Source organism: Saccopteryx bilineata, chromosome 4, assembly GCF_036850765.1.
Source record: "Saccopteryx bilineata isolate mSacBil1 chromosome 4, mSacBil1_pri_phased_curated, whole genome shotgun sequence".
In the NCBI taxonomy this organism is placed as follows: Eukaryota; Metazoa; Chordata; class Mammalia; order Chiroptera; family Emballonuridae; genus Saccopteryx; species Saccopteryx bilineata.
The window spans coordinates 117,207,181-117,223,537 of record NC_089493.1 but is presented as its reverse complement, the minus strand read 5'-3'; the positions used below and the strand labels follow the sequence as shown (position 1 = coordinate 117,223,537).

Here is a 16,357-nt window from a genome sequence, read left to right as displayed (position 1 = left end):
TGGTGAGGTAGAAACCCTTGATTCTAAGAATACTTGGATAAGTCAGTGGCTTTGGAAGCCCTAAATGGAAAGGGAAGTGTTTTCCCACTGTGTGTATTTCTTGCCTGCTGGGTGCAAGCTAGAATTAAAGCTAACGGCCCACCAGTTCTTGGCTCTGTTTTTTCATTACTGTCTGTCCGAATCAAATGCTAACCTGAGTGAGCCAGGTGGCTGTGATGGTGGCCATGGCTACTGGCAATACAACACTGTAGTTTTACTGTTATGCTAATCAATAGTAATGTTTGTCACTCTGGGTTTTTGGTTACCTAACACTGAAGAATACTGCTTTAAAATGATAGTAAACTAAACATTACATAAAAAGACATTATTAACAATTATTACATATTTCCCAAATATTCAAACCAAGATTTCAACATTACAGGGCTATGAAACAGCAAATAAAAAGGAGGATTAACAAAAGGCTTTTGAAATAACATATACATTTTTAACATGGAAAATACTTTTTACATAACAAAAAATCGTTGGTACAAAATAGAAGACTTTGGATTTGGCAGATGTTGTTGTGAGTCGGGGTTGCAGGGAGAGAGATCAGCAGATGAAATATTAGTGAACTAGCAAAGGACCACCACTCACTCAGGCAAATGGCGCTGAGTTCATGCTGTGCCCTATTTTTATTCACAAGATTTCAAAAAGCTTGTTTACTTAGAAATTGGCATAGCATCAAGCATAACCTTTAATTAAGAATACATCTGACTAACGTGGATATCCCCTGGAGGTCACTCTCCCCAGGGCTCTGTCCAGGTGGTGAAGGGGAGCATAGGGCTCTGCTCCATGAAGTACAGTCTTTTTCCACAACGTTGGAGAGAAAGCGGGCCCTGAGTCTGCGCCTGCATATTACTACAGCTTCTCTGACTGTGGACAATGACTGAGGAGACAAACCATGCAGGAAACATTCTTCTAGAGAAAAACAAACAAACAAACAACCAAAAAGAATACATCTGCATGATAGCTTAATAACAATACAATATCAAAAAGCATTGACTGTTATTGCTTCTATGGTTCTCACAACATTTCTTTCTTTTATCTCAAGGAATAGCCTTGAAGGGAGCAGTAAAATCTTATGAGAATGTTTTACTGAGAAGAGAGTCTAGCAACCACTTTCGGTTGCATAGACTTGTTTCAGTGACTTGCCTTCGAATCACAAAATAATTCTCTTGACAAAACATTCTTTTCTTGTTGGCTGTGTTCCCATCCAAGGTCATGCAATGAATTATTCCACTACATTTCCCCTTTTTTGTTTATGCTGAATGTTACAAAGCATCACAGAAAACACAGCCTTCTGTCGTTCATCCCTTATTTCTCTTGCTTTGATTAGTTGACAGACTATATATAAAAGAAAACATAGTATTAATACTATTATAAAAAGTTCCACAGTGGATTCCAAAAATTCTTTAATATGTTTAATAGAATTTAACTGTGATAAATTATTTATTAATTCCTTCAATATAGGTTGACCTGTCAGAATTTTTAATTTTTTTGAAAAGCTTTCTGAATATGTCTTTGTAATTCAATAACTTCTTTAGTTATATTATCATGATTTAACAAATGCTTTTTAACATTTTCCTAAGGGAAATAAGTATGATTTTAAGGAATGTGGAAACACAAAAAGTAGTTACATTCTAATCACATCTTAGCTTAATTTGTCTTTGCAGGCTAACAATTTGGTCTCTTAACATAATCATAGTCTTTTCTAAATTTCTAATAACTGTAGTATTAATGTTACTATTTATATGTTATTGAGAAGTCCACAGTTGTTCAGAATCTTCATACCATTTTTGTACAAAGTCCACAGTCTGTATACTTTGATGTAATGCAACTTCAGATACAGCAACCATGGTGGTTATAGCTATTAGTCCCAAAATGATGGCAATAATTAGTCCAAACCAGTCTTTTGGTTCACTTAGAGGACTTAATATGATGTTTTAACAGCATCATGGAAGGGAAACCCTGCCACATCCAATGCATCTGTACTGGAATCCAGACTCCTGTTCGGGTTCTTAAAATGTAAATACTTTGACTATTTTCATTAAAAAGAATAGAAGAGTTAGTACATGTATAAGAAACACACTTATTGCAAGTTATTGAATAATTTTCAGCTGTCTCTTTGGTTTCACCTATAATAAACATATAAGGCAATCTAACACAAGCAGATATAAAATGTGTTTCATTTTTCTTAAAGATTAACATAATATGATTAGAAGGATAATTTTTCTAGACTTTTCCTTTCTATGCTGACATATGTTTAAGTGTCATAGCTACTTTCCATAAATGATATTGTATAGGGCTAAATTTTATATGTGAGGAGCTCGAGGTGATATCCCTCCTTTATGCCACATGATAGTATGATTACTTTGGCCACCAGGTATAATTAAACCATTGTTTTTATGCCACCTTAAATCAACACTTTAACTCTGGTGGAACCATGATGGCTTTAATCTATGATGTTTCATGTACAGATGTATTACTTTTAAATCTGTATCCTTGTAACAAACGTTTTTTTTCTTCCCCTTTACTGTTATTTTTGACAATAAAGAGCCAAGCTTGAGCTTCTATCTTTAAACAATGTGGCTCATATCCTATACATATAGGTAATTCCTCAACTCCTGTTGTATAATTTTCTAATTTCATGACTTCTTCCAAAGGTGCTAAGGGACCTCTATCTTTAAAAAGTCCTGGAAGTTAATTAGAGTCATTAACAAAAATAGGAAAGGCATTATTTTCATAATGAATAGCTCTACTTAATGGAGGATTAGGGACATATGCCCAATAACTAAAATTTTCAGCTCTACTTACCGGAATTGTTACCAAAGCAATCATTGCCAAAAACAGGTTAGTAGCATTTTCTTCTTTTCAAGTGGCTTGTAGCATCTTTTTACCATTAAAGGTCAGCTTTTTAAGTTGACCCCAACTTGATATTTTAGCCTTTTCAATACCAAGTAGCAGCACCTGTAAGATTCTTCTTTTGAAATTCATTTCTTCCATCTCAGCAATGGGCAGATATGGAAAGAATCTATTGTTCTTATCCATGTTGTTAGTTTAATTCTGCAAGCAGGAATCCAAAGGACTTCACCAGATTCTGCCATGACACAAGCAAACCCTCTTCCCCAATGTTTCACAATACTAGGTACCCATTCATCCTACTCATTTTTATAATACATAGGTTGATTAATCTTAGAACTGTTATTTTTTGTCCAATGTCTGTCTGCAGCAGTCAAATTTTCTTCTCCTGTATTTAAGAAATTTAAAGTAAATAAAGCTTTGTGTAACATAAGTCTAGGAGATAATCTTTCTTCTCTCTCCTTTTTAAGTAATATATTTTTTAGAGTGCAATTACTGCATTTAATAATCACTTGTCCTTGTGGATTATATGGAATTCTAGTAGTATGTTTAATATTTTAAAATGCTAAGAATTGTTGAAATTTAGCAAATGTATAGGCAGGACTATTGTCAATTTTAATTCCTTTAGGAATGCTTATAACATTAAAAGCTTCAATAAGATGTTGAATGACACAATCAGCCTTTTCTTTAGGCAAATGTGTGGCCTATTGAAAGGAAGAATAAATATCAATAAAACTGTCCATAAGATAATTATCTAAAAGAAGAAATATGAGTAATATCTATTTGCTACAGGTTATTACTGTGTTCTCTAGGATTCATTCCTCTCGGTAATGGAGGAGCATTTATAATACTATACTGAGGACAGTTTCTAACAATATTCCGAGTTTCTTGCGTGGTCATTTTAAATTTTTGCATTAAACCTTTTCTATTTGTATGAGTGTCTGTATGAAATTTAGTAGCTATTTCTATTGATCTAATGAGTAATTGATTAACTTTATTATTTGTAGTAGACATAGGTCCTGGTAAAGCTGTATGAGAATAAATGTGAGTTATATAGACAGGCAAATTTTGTTTTACAATAAAACATGTAACTCTTGAAACAATTTGTGCAATCTAGAACTATCATTTGAAATATAAGCAGTTTCTATAAGTTTAACTATATGTTCTACATATTGTGAATAAGTAACAATGTTAACAGGACAGGATGTTTGAATTTTGTCTTCAGCTATAATTAAACTATACTGATTTAAGGTTTCAGAAGCATCTTTAAGGATGACTAAAAGTTCAGCATTATCTTTACACACCATTAATATGTCATTTATATAATGGATTATTAAAGATTGAGGATGAATTTTTTCTAAAGGTTGCTTTACATAATATTGATACAGTGTTGGGCTATTCAACCTTGCTTGTGGAAGTAATATAAACTTAGTAAGAATAGTTAGTTCTGCTTATTGTTATAGACATAACAGCTAGCATTGTTAGAAAGAGAGTCAAAGATGTTTTTGAAGTTTTAGACGTAAGTAAAACATTTTTTGCCTCCTGGGTAAGTTTATTTAATTGTCAAATCTCCCTTTCTTCTATTTCTGACTCATGCCAAGGCTTCAGTCTTCTGGAAGGTATCTACTGGTTTCTCATATCTGTGGAGATAAGAGCAAATCCTCACCCCTACATTTTGCCTACATTGCTGTTATAAATGAGCAAACTGTCCATCTAAAAATTTATCTTGTGTAATATTAATAAAAGGGCTAGCATTAGCATTCCAATTAGCTGGAATACAAGCCTGATTCTCTTACTAAGTCATAAATTGTAACACTTTCACTTTTGAAAGAATAGTCTGAGCTAACATTTCTAAATATTTTGAGATAAAACATTCAGAGTCTATGAAGAAGTATAGCAGTACCTGCATATAAGGACAGTTAGTTCTATACTGGGAGCAAGCCGTTTTTAACTCTTTAAAAGCTTTGACAGAAATTTGGTCATAGTGAATATTAAAAATGCCAGAAAGTTTAGACTGTAATTTAAAAAGTTGCTCTTTTAATTATTTATAAATGTTATAAATAATATAAATAATATTTTAATTATTTATAAATTAAGATAAATGTTTTATTTTTATCAGAGGCCAAATGATCTTTGTTATTTTCCTTTTGTAAAAAAATCTTAGATCTTTGTTAGGGACTTTCCCTAAGCCTTGCAGCTTAGTGACTACTGCCTAAGTGGGCTAAAAAGAAAACTAATGTTGTTTAGTAATAACAGATGCATCAGCTTCTATATCTAAAAGTCTTTTGTATTGTTAATTCTATTATAGGGCATCAGAGGAACTAAATTCCCACTTTCCTGGTGCCTCCTTTTTCAGGATGTGGCCTTACAAGCAGCCAACTGCCTGAAGCAGCTTGAGATAAATTTTTTAAATGACTTAATTCCTTAGTTTTACAGATTTGAGCATATTTTTATACAAAAACAAGACAATTTTCAACACAGAAACACAAGTATAACATATAACTTTAATTAATCCTAGTACTTGAACTCTTATTTGATTTCAAACTTTGAATAAACCTTATGATGTGTTAACCACATTAGTAAGTCTTAAGGATCCATATTCTATTAAAGTTAAATTTAAATGAGCTCTTCTTATAATTTCTAATATTAAAGCAAAAAATATGTGGATGAAACTATTGTGTTTCAATATAAAAGCCGGCATTTTTAATTTTTGCATGTAAACACTTAATTCAGTCCTTAAAAATCACATTTTCGACAACATTAAACAAAAACTAAACAGAAATTAGAATCAGACAAACCAGACCAGACAAACCAGAGAGAAACCCAGGATTTCAGAGCACAGTCAGACTAGAAAGATGCTTGCCTGATTTTAATCAGGGCATTTTTTGACAGAGGGACTGACGATAGATGGGACTAAACAAAATTTCCCTAAGAAAATTCTCTTGGCAGCTGCTGGGATATTTTCTATAGTCAGATCCAATACATGTCCCCTGCCTCAGTTTCCAGGCAAAGAATAAGAAAAAACCAAAATGACAGCTCAGAGGATTGTTGCTAAAACACCAAAAAAAAATCAGTAATTTTTTTATTATTACAAAGACTAGAGAATTCTAAGGACTTCATGATTATTTTATATTTCCTAATTCTAATTGAATTTGTACCAATGAATGTAAAACTGCAAGCTTTTCTCCCTTGTCTCCAACTCCAGTGATTTGCATCTAGGCTTTAAGACAAGCAGATCTAATCTGAGCTATAACAACAAGAGTATAACCAGTTTGTTGTTCTACAGCTGCATAAGCACCAGCACCGATGAGCATTTCAAAAGTAGCTCCCGGAGGATTATTTCTGGCATTTATGTGAGATATTCAAAGAGCCTCCTCTCTCCACCAAGATTTGAATTGTAAATATTGTCCTGGTTCCAAAATTGTACTAGCAAGTAAATCCCAATCCAAAGGAATCATTAAATGATTATTACAATAGAAAGAGATAAGGTCTTGAACATGTGGGGACTGAGGTCCATATGTAGCAACAGATTGTTTGACTAGCTTTAAAAAAGTAAATTCAATTTGGTTGAATTGCACATTATGCCCTCCCCCAGGATATTGAGCATTAAGAGGGAAAGGCTGTCGAATAATTGGAAAAATAGATGCAGAAAAATTACTAGAATTAGATTCTAAATCATCAGGATGCACAAGTGCCTGTTGCATTTCAGAGATTTCAGGGAATTGAAAAATCCTTCCCCTGCCAGTACCAATTAATTCTTGACCTTGACTTGGAGGAGCAATAGGCTGACATGTATTTTACTTTTGAACAGGATAAGTAGTATACTGATTTCCAATCTCCTGTTGTTCTAGTGTAAGTTGTAATTTATTTAATAAATGTTTATACAGGCAACATCATCTATAGGAGCTCCCTCATTTTTTTAGGAAAGAGGGATGAAAGCCTGTGGTTGGCTGAATTTCATTAAGATTATCAGTAACCTCAGAAGCAGAGACAGTATTGTCCAAATCATCATTCTGTTTATTCTGTGCTGAATCAAGTCCTTTAGGCTCATTATAAATAACCTCACTCAAGTCTTTGACAGAATCTCCATCTGATTGTAAAAGGTAAAGGGATGTAGCAATAAGATTATAAGCAGCCCACATTTCAGCATTAAGTGGATCTCTGTGCTGATGAGTGCAGTGTAAAGATTTCCCTACTTGTTGCCAAACATTCAAATTCAATTGATTACGATGTTCAGGAGTATACCAATAACAATGTTTCTGAATAGCATTTAGAAGATGTAACAAAACCTTGTCTTTTATCTGAATTCCAGATCCCTTTTAAAGGGGTTTTAAAACTTGTACATAGTCATCTAATAATGAGTGGGAATTCCCCATGGCTTTGCTAGTTAATCCTGAAAGTTTTGCATACACAGCACATCCAACTTACCCTTTTGGTTTTGCCCGTTCTTAATCTTCCCTTAAGGCCCCATGTTGGGTGCCAAATGTTGTTGTGAGTCAGGGGCACAGAGAGAGAGATATCAGCAGATGAAATATTAGTGAACTAGCAAAGGACCACTCTCCGCTCAGGCAAATGGCACTGAGTTCGCGCTGTGTTCTATTTTTATTCACAAGATTTCAAAAAGCTTGTTTACTTAGAAATTGGCATAGCATCAAGCATAACCTTTAATTAAGAATACATACAATACATCCGCATGATAGCTTAATAACAATACAATGTCAAAAAGCATTAATTGTTATTGCATCTATGGTTCTCACAACATTCCTTTCTTTTATCTCAAGTAATAGCCTTGAAGGAAGCAGTAAAATCTTATGAAAATGTTTTACTGAGAAGACAGTCTAGCAACCGCTTTTGTTCACATAAACTTGTTTCAATGGCTCGCCTTAGAATCACAAAACAATTCTCTTGGCAAATGTAAGGCCAGGATCCATGGCCACTATCACAGCTGCCTAGCCCATGCAGGTTCACATTGGATTCAAACAGATGGTAATAAAACAAGGGAGCCAAAAACTGGTGGGCTATCATCTTTAATCCTAGCTTGCACCAGGTGGGCAAGTAGAACACACACTGGGCTCCAAAACCTACTCATTCAGTGCTCACAAGGCTACTGACTTATCCAAGTTTCCTAGAATCAAAGGTTTCTAGCTCACCAGACTTATTCACCTCTGTTCTCCATCTCCTTCCTTCTCCCTGCACAAACTGGCTTCTCCCTCAGCACTCCATGAATTTGGCTGCTTCTCCCAGCCTCCTCCACGTGGCCTTTCTCTGCTCTCCTCTCTAACACTGATCTCAGGAACTGAGAGAGTAAGCTCCTGGTCTGCCCCACTTTACAGTGCAGAAATCAAAACCTTTTAATTCAATATACAAAATAGGGAAGTCTCTAATACAAAGTGACTTATCTGAGGCATGATGGGATTGCACCACCCCCCATCAAAAAGGGCGGGAAAGGCTTAGTCCTAAAACCAAGTCCCAGGCTACAAGGATCCTGCCTGTCCACAACCTGCCCCAACACACATTAATATCACCTGGCCAATGAGCTTCCACTTGGGCAGTGCCATCTTTAACAAAGTGACCATAATATATATATATATTTTAATATACCAAAAAGTAGTTTATTATTCAATGCACTAAAAACTTAAATACAAACAATAAAAGAGGTACACAAAACTAGATTAGGTTATAAGAAAGTTTTAAAATATTAATAAAAAAATATTAAATACTTGACAGAAAACAATTAAATTGTTACTTAAGATATTTCCTTACTGCTTCTTTTTTTTAATAAATTTTTATTAATTTTAATGAGGTGACATCAATAAATGAGGGTACATATGTTCAAAGAAAACATCTCCAGGTTATCTTGTCATTCAATTATGTTGCATACCCATCACCAAAAGTCAGATCGTCCTCCATCACCTTCACTCTGGTTTTCTTTGTGCCCCTCCCCCTCCCCCTCCTGCACTCCCTCCCTCTCCTCCCCCCTCCCCCCGTAATCACCACACTCTTGTCCATGACTCTTAGTCTCATTTTTATGTCTCACTTATGTATGGAATCATGCAGTTCTTAGTTTTTTCTGATTTACTTATTTCACTCCATATAATGTTATCAAGATCCATCCATTTTGTTGTAAATGATCCGATGTCATCATTTTTTATGGTTCAGTAATATTCCATAGTGTATATGTGCCACATCTTCTTTATCCAGTCATCTATTGAAGGGCTTTTTGATTGTTTCCATGTCTTGGCCACTGTGAACAATGCTGCAATAAATATGGGGCTACATGTGTCTTTACGTATCAATGTCCCTGAGTTTGGGGGTATATACCCGGTAGAAGGATAAGCATAATATATTTTATCTGCCCAACAGAATTATTTTCTTGTTGGCTGTGTTCCCATCCAAGGCCATGCAATAGATTATTCCACTACAGACAGACTATACAATTTTATATGCATTATTATTAGTATAATTTTAGTATAGTTTATAATAAGAGGATTGTAAGCTCCTACCTCAATGGACTATTGATTTACTGAGAAAAATAAGGAATGGTTAAAATGCACTCACTATTTTGTAATTACCCAGCTGGCAAAGAGATACTGACCCTCTTTTTCACCTACAGTGCTTTACATTATTAAGTTAATATAAGGGTTGGGGTGCCTGGGATTCCTGGTGCCCAAGGGGAAGCAGGCTCCAGGAGCTGTAAGAGGATCCTGCTGCTTTTATTATTTTTTTCTCTGCTGTTTTTCCTGAAGTCATTAGCAAAACAATGGTTCCTTCCAAGCAGGAACTTAGTCCAATCTGCCACCTGCAATCAACTGCCTTGCTCTGAGCAGCTGCCCAATGCTATTTCCCACTAAAAAAGCAGCAAGTCAAAAAAATACAAATTTCACAAATTCACCTTTCTAACAGTGGGCTGCTTTAGCCAACATGAGGTTTGCAATTTCCCTGCTGTTGGTCAAATAAGTTTGTAAATATGATATATATGTTTGTTCGCTTATAGTTTGTATTGAGTTTGGGGGACAGGCTGTAAGCAAGCCAGGTCATTATAGCCTAAGGCTTAGTTTTAAGACTAAGCTTTTCCCCACACCCTTGACTGATTGCATGATGTAAGTGGTGCACTCTCATGAGGAATCTAATTTTGCCTCAGATAAGTGACTTTGTATCAGAGACTTCCTTATTTTTATATTGGATTAAAGGTTTTGGTGTCTACACTATAAAGTGGGGCAAACTGGGAGCTTGCTCTCTCAGTTCCTGCTATCACCATTGCAGGGGCCTCCCTGTTCGCTTACCCTTCATGGGAAAAGCTGGTTTTCTGCTTTTCCCTTGTCTTCTCTTGTGGTTTGCTTGTCATGGTTAGACACCAATAAACAGAATGGCCCACCATCCTTTGACTCCGCCATTTCTTTACTGTCTGCTCAAATCCAATGGGAAACTGCATGTGAATGCCCATGATGGTGGCTCCTGGCCTTACAACTGGCGTAGTTTGTGGCAGGATTCGGAGATCGGTATGGGGCCGCCACCCTTGATAGGTAGGGTAGAGGACTGGTTATTCCTCTGGCTCCCCATGGCTGTCCTTTTAGGGGCTATGAGCTACATGTTTTTTATGCAAGGGGAAACCAGGAGTTTTATGTTAGAAGCTGCCCAAGGTCAAAAGCTTCAGTATGAATTGCAAATCGAACGGCAGAAAAGGCTGGAATTGGAGCAAGCACTGGAGAAGAAATTATGGGTTCACGAGTTGCAGTTTGCCCTGAAAGCTGAACGTTTGCACTGGCAGATTCAAGAGCTCTAGTCTCAGCTTCTGGCCAAATGCCAGCAGCCACAGGAGTCTAAATGGTCGCCAAAGGAGCAGCAGCATCCATGCCTGTGGATTGGCTTTGAGTCAGTGGGAGCAGGCGCTTGCAACTCCTCTTCTGAGGATGAAAAGGCTCAGGCTGAAGCTGCCATACGCTCACTGAGAGCATGACCAGTGGTCGCCAAGAAGGTAAAATCCCAGCAACAAAGAGTCCCTCAGGGGCAGCCACAGCCTCCTGCCCAGGTAATGGAACACTCTGTGGTCCTGCCCTATACCCAGGCAGAGCTGAAGGAGTTGGGGGTACAATTTAGGCAGAAACCTATTGAATCCCTGGTAGCCTGGTTACTACGATTATGGGACATAGGGGTAGATGACATCATGATCTCCGGAACAGAGATGGGAAATTGGCCGCCATTATCACACACTCCTCCTTGAGGCAGCATCTTCAGAACTGCCATGGCAATCCAGGAGACCATACCCTATTAGAATGGGTGATGGCCGCCATTCGTATGGTCTGGCAGAATGCTGGAAAATTTCCAGGGGCAATGAGTCAGTGGTAGTGCTACAGTGAGTTAGTAAAGGTCCTTTGGGAACTAGGTATGAAGAATGCTGCTTTCAACACTGGGTCCTGTGGGCCAGACGAGGAAGTGTTTACCACTAAAATGAGGGAATTTGTCCTTGCTAGCACCCCATCAGCCCTTCTTGGGTCACTTGTGGCTATCTTGGGCCCCTCTGTGGGGCAGCCCATCAATGCAGTTACACAGATGGTAGCAGATTTGGGAGAACTGGAGGTCACTCAGGATCATAAAGCAGTGAGGGCTGCTGCCTATGTTGTCCCCCAACTAACAAGGGAAACTGACCTACAAAGGTTACCCAAACACAGATATGGGTAGATTTGATTGCAGCTGGAGCAGATAAGGGGAAATTGGATGGCCAGTCTAATAAAATTCTTTTGGAGCTTTGGCAGCAGCTTAAACCAGAATAGAAGTTCCAGCCACTGAGATGAAAGGCCCCAGCAGCTACCAATAAAACGTTTGGTGTGCGAGCAGCTCGGTTACAAGATTATATGATAGAGATGACCGAGGGAGAGGGGAACTCCCAAGACCCATTGTACCAGTTTGAATAGGGAAAGGGCCGAGGGACCCGTCTAACAGGGATGGGTGGGAACCAGAGGCTACACGTGGAACTGGCTAACCACTGGTCCCCTTCCAATGTACAATGGGTGTTGGCCTTGGTGGATACAGGTGCAGAATTTTTCCTCCTCTATTGGAACCCAGAGCAGTTTGCTGGGATCCCAGTGGCCACTGACGGTTATGGGGGCCAAACTGTTCAAGTAAAAACAATAACTATTCCATTTTGGATAGGAAGACTGCCTCCTAAACCATATAAGGTGTATGTATCTCCTATTCCTGAATATATTTTGGGGGTAGATGTCTTACAAGGTTGGAAACTACAGCTGGGAGTTCTGGCTGCGAATCAGGGTTGTGAAGGCAGTGTTGTGGGGACACGCATCACATTCCCCTTTGCAATTACCCATTCCTCGGCGTGTGACTAACACCAAGCAGTACCGCCTGCCAGGTGGTTATGAAGAAGTCACAAGGACAATCCTTGAACTAGAAAAGGTGGGGGTCATCTGGCCAGCGCACAGTCCTTTCAAATCCCCGGTATGGCCTGTGTGCAAACCAGACGGGACCTGGAGAATGACAATAGATTACAATGAACTTAATAAAGTTGTTTCCCTTTTGCATGCTGCTGTTCCCTTGATAGCTAACATAATAAGTCGGCTAAGCCATGAGTTGGGGACATACCACTTTGTGGCAGACTTGGCCAACGCTTTTTTCTCTATTGATATAGCTGCAGAGAGTCAAGACCAATTTGCCTTCAGTTGGGAAGGGAGACAATGGACCTTTACAGTGTTACCCCAGGGTTATTTGCATAGCCCACCTTGTGCCATGGGCTGTGGCTGCTGACCTGGCTAAATGAAAATAGCCAGAGGCAGTTCACATTTACTATTATATTGATGATATTATGCTAACTAGTGATTCTCTTCCAGAATTGGAGCAAGAAATCCCTACGCTGCTATCCCCTTTGAAAGCATGTGGATGGGTAGTCAACAGAACAAATTATAAGGACCTGGGTCATCTGTTAAATTCTTGGGGGTTGTCTAGTCGGGTAAGACAAAAGTTATCCCTGATGCAGTTATAGATAGGATTCAAGCATACCCCGTGCTCACTATGGTAAAATAGTTACAGGAATTCTTAGGTTTTTTTGGATATTGGCAAGCATTTATACCTCATTTGGCTCAGTTACTATGCCCCTTGTACAACCTTATTCTGAAGGAGGTTCACTGGGACTGGACTGAGCAGGTGCAATGTTCATTTGCAGCATCTAAGAGAACTGTCAAGGTAGCACAGGCCTTGAATGTGTTTGATCCTTCCAGGCTCTATGAGCTGGATGTTCATGTAACCTTGGAGGTGTTTGGATGGGGCTTCTGGCAACAGACAGAGTGCTTATGGCAACTTATTGGGTTTTGGTCCCAATTGTGGAAAGGTGCTGAAGTTCATTACTCATTAGTGGAGAAGCAGCTGGCAGTTGTGTATGCTGCCCTCTTGGCCACTGAGAACATTATAACTACAACACCAGTTAGAGTCAAGACAACATACCCTAGTGCAGGATGGATTAGAGATTAGGCAACCAAACCACGTAGTGGTATGGCCCAAATGTTCACCCTGGCCAAGTGGAGTGCCTACCTGCAACAACACTGTGCTCTTAGCACCAGCCCATCAAGGGCAGAACTGGAGGAAGTCTTGGGTCCAGTCACCTATGCAACCTTAGAGTCAGGTGCAGCTGGGGCTTAGGAGGCAGAACCTAAAGTCAGTCCCTACCAGGGGGAGTGGGTGCCCATCCCCAAGGATGCCTGGTATACTGATGGTTCCAGCAGGGGTCAACCTGCCAAATGGATGGCTATAGCCTTCCATCCAGGCACTGAGACTATTTGGATGGACATGGGTACAGGCCAAAGCAGCCAATGGGGAGAATTAAAAGCTGTTTGGCCAGTTGCCCATAATGAGCCTTCACCTCTGGTGATCTGTACTGACATCTGGGCTGTCTATTATGGACTGATCCTTTGGATTGCTACTTGGCACATTAACCAGTGGATGGTAATGCACCATCCACTATGGGGTCAGGGCATGTGGCAGGACTTATGGGAAATAGGACACCAGAAGCAGGTGACAGTATATCATGTCACGGGATATGTCCCTCTTGCCTATCCTGGGAATGATGAGGCAGATATGTTGGCAAGGGTGCGATGGTTGGAGACTGTACCTGCAGGTGATGTGGCACAGTGGATCCACCGGTGCCTGCTCCATGCAGGACAGAAAACTATGTTGGCTACGGTTAAAGCGTGAAACTTGCCTGTGTCCTATGCAGAGGTATTTGCAGCCTGTGAGCAATGTGCAATATGTTCCAAGGAGCACTCTTAGAGACCACTGGTGTCACCTGGACAGATCCAGAGGGGTCATGTTCCACTGACAAGAAGGCAGATAGACATGATTGGACCCTGTGAAGCCAGTATCCATGGCCACCATCACAGCTGCCTCGCTGTAAAGCCAGGGGCCAAGGCTACCATCACAGCAGCCACCTGGCCTATGCAGGTTCGCATTGGATTCGGACAGTCAGTAAAGAAACAGCGGAGCCAAAAGCTGATGGGCCATAGTGTTTAATTCTAGCTTGCACTCGGCGGGCAAGTAAAAACATACACTGGGCTCCAAAACCCTCTCACATTCAGTGCTCACAAAGCCACTGATTTATTCGAGTTTCCTAGAATCAAAGGTTTCTAGCTCACCAGCCTTATTCTCCTCAGTTCCCCATCTCCTTCCTTATCCCAGATACAAACTCTGTACAAACTGGCATCTCACTCAGCACTCCGCCGCCATCTTGCCTGCTTTTCCTGGCCTCCTCCACGTGGCCTCCTTCCGCTGCTGGCTCTACTCTCTCTGCTCTCTCATGCTAACCTCAGGAACCAAGCGCGCAAGGTCCCGCTCCGTCCCTATTTTATAGTGTATAAATCCAAACCCTTAATCCAATATACAAAATAGGAAAGTCTCTAATACAGTCACTTCTCTGAGGCATGATTGGATTGTACCACCCCACATCAAAATGGGTGGGAAAGGTTTAATCCCAAAACCAAGCCCCAGGCTACAAGGATTCTCAACACACATTAATATCACCTGGGCAACGGCCTCTTTAACAAAGTGAGCATAATACATTTTATCTGCCCAACACTCGCTCATGCAGGTTTGCATTAGATTTGGACAGATTGTAATGAATCAATGGAGCCAAGACTGGTGGGCCATCATTTTTAATCCTAGTTTGCACCTGGCAGGCAAGTAAAAACACACAGTGGGCTCCAAAACCCATTTAGGGCTCACAAAGCTACTGGCTTTATCTGAGTTTCCTAGAATCAAAGGTTTCTAGCTCACCAGTCTTATTCACCTCTCTTCCCCATCTCCTCTCTGCACAAACTGGCTTCTCCTTTAACACTCTGCCATCTTGGCTGCTTCTCCTGACCTCCTCTATGTGGCCTTTCTCTGCTCTCCTCTCTGCTCTCTTCTCTAGCTAATCTCAGAAACCGAGAGAGCAAGCTCCCTGTCTGCCCCACTTTATACTGTAGAAATCAAAACCTTTAATCCAATATACAAACAAGGAAGTCTCTGATACAAAGTCACTTATCTGAGGCATAATGGGATTTCTCTTGAGAGTACACCACCCTGGGTGATGGGGCTTTCATGTGGGCAGTGCCATCTTTAACAAAGTGAGCATAATATATTTTATCTGCCCAAAAGTGTCCCTGGACGTCCTGAGACAAAACTGACCAGCTCAGTGTCAACTCAGTCCCTACTCAGGTCTCTTCCAGAGAGCACTCCAAATGTGGGGCCACCAAATGTCCCCACTCAGTTCTTTCTCTGAGAGCACAACTAGATGCCTCCAGAAGTTTGGAATCTCAACTATGTGATATTGCTATGACTCCATGATGACAAAGCAAAATGTTTCAGTTTAATATGGCTGTTACTGCTTCTTTGTTCTGCTTTTACTAATCCTACCTTTTTATAGCCTCTGTAAACAAGCTTCCACATTCCACATAACCTGTAACCCTGCCCAACTGTTTGACCTTAAAACCACAAAGACCCTGCCATTTGGGGCTCAGACTTCAGAGAATCAAATTCTCTGAGCCCGCAAGGGTAATAAACTGGTTTTTCAACTCTCCAAGTGTCAAATGTCATTTGGCTTTCTGCATTCTATTCTGCCTTAATAGATGAAGGAAGGAAATAACTCCAGTTAGAGAGACCAACCAGGATGATGACATTGAGATGAAAAAAGTGCAATACCATAGTTTGCTTGAAGAATGAAAAGATGAAAGCTAGCAGAAGAATGGTGGTGGTTAAGGTTAGAGAGGGAGATAAGAGTCTGATCATTTTGAAGAGTCTCTATCAACCAAGGAATGCATAAGTAAGTTGGACAAGAAATCGATGTTTCTGTTCTCCTCTCTTCCTCTCAAATTAAGAAAAATCAATCAATCAACCAATCAATAAATGGTGTAAAAAATACTGAGTTACACACTATAACATTCACAATATCCAGCATATATTAAAAATGACTACAATATACAAA

The 16,357-nt window shown here is 39.5% G+C and overlaps 1 non-coding gene across 1 annotated transcript; it reads left to right on the top strand.

The window, feature by feature from the left end:
- The first annotated feature begins 753 nt into the window (after positions 1–753).
- LOC136337040 (small nucleolar RNA SNORA73 family) lies at positions 754–955 on the top strand. Its single transcript, XR_010731756.1, has one exon. It is a non-coding gene; the product is annotated as a small nucleolar RNA SNORA73 family (small nucleolar RNA).
- Positions 956–16,357: the final 15,402 nt, after the last annotated feature.